This window comes from Delphinus delphis, chromosome 5 (genome assembly GCF_949987515.2).
Source record: "Delphinus delphis chromosome 5, mDelDel1.2, whole genome shotgun sequence".
Lineage (NCBI taxonomy): Eukaryota > Metazoa > Chordata > Mammalia > Artiodactyla > Delphinidae > Delphinus > Delphinus delphis.
The window spans coordinates 136,427,174-136,430,142 of NC_082687.1; positions in this window are offsets into that span (position 1 = coordinate 136,427,174).

Genomic DNA, 2,969 nt, shown 5'->3' on the forward strand with positions numbered 1-2,969 from the left:
GGCACCCAGGTGACCACCCCCTGTGAAGGGCTGGACAGGGCCCATGCCCCGCCCCCTGTGAAGGGCTGGACAGGGCCCGTGCCCCGCCCACTGTGGAGGGCTGGGCAGGGCCCATGCCCCACCCCCTGTGAGGACTGGACAGGGCCCGTGCCCCGCCCACTGTGGAGGGCTGGACAGGGCCCGTGCCCCGCCCACTGTGGAGGGCTGGACAGGGCCCGTGCCCCGCCCACTGTGGAGGGCTGGACAGGGCCCAGGCCCCGCCCCCAGGCTCTCCCCGCTGCACCCGAGCACCTTCACGCTGCGATTCAATACAGATGTATTGGCCAGTCTCCCTGGGCTCCTTGCAAACCTGAGAACCCATATGACTAGATTTGCTTTACAGGTTTGGATTCAGTCCCCAGCTAGCTGGCCACGCGGGCCTCGTCCCCGTCACGTGGTTGATGTGAGGATTAAACCACAATCTCATTCACTATTTATCCAACAACTGTTGATTAAGCGCCCGTCGGGGAGCGCCTCTGAGCTCTTTGCGCGGATGGCAGAGCCCCAGAGAGCTCACGGTCTCATAAAGGGGTCACATAAGAAACAGTAGTGACCGCAGAGACCGAGTGATGCTGCGGTGATGGGAGGGGTCCCCTGGCCGAGAGGAGGGTGGGGATTTGGGGTGGGGGTGGGAGTAGAATGGGGTGGGGGGACCGGGATAGGCTCATTGCACAGTGAGCCCCTGTTGAAGGGCTCCCAGTGGAGATAAGGAATGTTTGCCTTCCCTGGCACTGAGCGCCTGGCACCTTCATTAAACAAGGTTTCCCAGGGAAACCAGTAGCGAATTCACCTTCAGGGAACCAGCCCCAGCCAGGGCCATATTTCCATAGGACCCTGCAAAATTCAGAGTCCGTGTTGGACAAACCCATCTGCCCCTCGAAGGCTGTGAACCACAGTGGAACGCATCCCAGTCGTCACAGAGGCAGACTCAAAAGCCTTCGGGAATGTGCCCCGGGGAAGGATGCATCCAGCCCCTCCCAAAGCACTCCTGTGGTGGAGGGGGGGTCTGGAGAATGTGGGAGGCCAGGCGAGAGGAGTAGCTGATTGGCCTGCAGAGCTGCAGAAAGCCTTGGGGATTGGTGGCCTCGGAAAGCGGGATCCAGGCAGAACTGGAAACAGGAGGGTCTTGTTTAGAAGCTCCAGCCTGCGTCCCACCTCCCCCAGCCTCCCCACCTGATGGGATGGGGTCCGTGGGTGTTTACGTCTTCCAGAGGGGACCCGACCTCTGGAAGGGAGTTTGGAGACAGATGAACGGCAGATACAGAGAAAGCCAAGGGGAAAAACTAGCATAAAAGAAAAAAATGGATCCCAGCTCACGTCCAGCTGTGAAGGGCATTTGTGGGGTGGCAGCACTGCGAACCGAGGGTCCCCATTTCATCACAGTCGGCCAGGGGACAGCGTTCTGAGGCGGGGGGTAGGAAAGGGCTGTGAGTACTTGATTGACCTGTGAGCATGACTCGTGAACAAGTAACTCTCCGTCTTCCAGACAGGAGGCCAAGGCACTCGATAGATTTCTTTTAAAAAATAAAGTCAAGAACTAGGCTAAGGGCGCCACGGAGAGATGTGAGCAGGTGGGAGAGGAACGGCTGGCAGGGCTGGCAGCTGTGTCTTCCGACGGGACTGGCATGCGGAGTCTCTTCCGCTTGAGGCTGTTTAATCTCTTTGCACAACTAGAGGACGTTTCAGATTGTGTGCATGAGTAACTGGCAAATTAAAAGAAGAAAAAGAAGAAGGGTACAGTGGTTCTCTCAATTTAAATCTTCTACACATTTGCGTAAATTTTTTCCTTTCTTCATAAAGAAAAGATTCGGATGATGGTACACGAGTGTGTACATTGGTTCCCAACTCTTCGAATTGTACTCTTAAGATCTGTACTTTTCTCCATAGGTAAATTTATCTTTAGTTTTTAAAAAGGATGTGGGTGGGGGGCGGGGAGTCCTCCCACAGTATACCTTGTTATACGTTCGAATTTTGTGCCATGCCAATGTATTGCCTAGTCGAAAAAATAAACAATGAGGAAAAAACCCAAACTATTGAAAACTCCAACTATCTCCGGGTAGCTAGTTGCACTTGTGGTGCCTTTTTTCTTTTTTTTTTCTTGCCTATATTTTCTGAATTTGCTACAAGAAACGAACAAGAAACGAAGAGCTTTTCCTCGTGCAATCAGACGTGGTCCCGCCGGGAGGCGTCGGGGCCGATTGCGCTGGGCGCCCGGGGCGCAGGGCTTGGGCCGCGGGGCCTTGCGGTCTCCGGGCTTTGCCCCGGAAGGTCGGGCCGTCGGGCGGTCGGGCATCGGTCCCTCGTGCAGGCCGGGACCCTCCCCAGGAAGGAGGCCGAGGAGGGAGCGCAGGGCAGAGGCGGTCCCCGGGACCTCCCCTTCACCGGGCCGAGCGCTTCCTCGGCTTTGCGCTCAGGCCCAGCTCCGTTCCCAAGTGACGGCCGACCTGGGGCCAGTCCCTGGGCCTCGGCCTCCCCGCGGGTAGAATGGGCAGCCGAGGCGCCGGAGGACCCTTCTGCGAGGGCGCGGGGCTTCTCAGTTTCTGGATCTTTCTAGGATCCTCGGTTCTGCCGAGGTCTGAGTCTGGAAGGTCGAGGATCTGACTTCGTAGGTCTCCGGGTGCGCAAGGTCCCCGAGGGTCCCAAACTGCCGCAGCCCCTCCGCCCACCCCTCCCCCCTGTCCACGGGGAGCGCGCTCCTCTAGTGGCGTCTACGCACGCAGGGTGGCGGACCCCGGTTGCCGGAGCCGCGTCTCTACCGGCCAAGAAAGCGCTGGGCGGGCGCGCCGCAGAGGGGCCGGCGGCCGGCAGAAGCGGACGCAGAGGAGGGGGTGAGGACCGAGGGGCGGCTTTTAACGAAAAAGTTGAATCATCAGCGAAACCATTAGGACTAATGCGAGGCGCACAACCTGCGGAATCAATGCCGGGCCTCG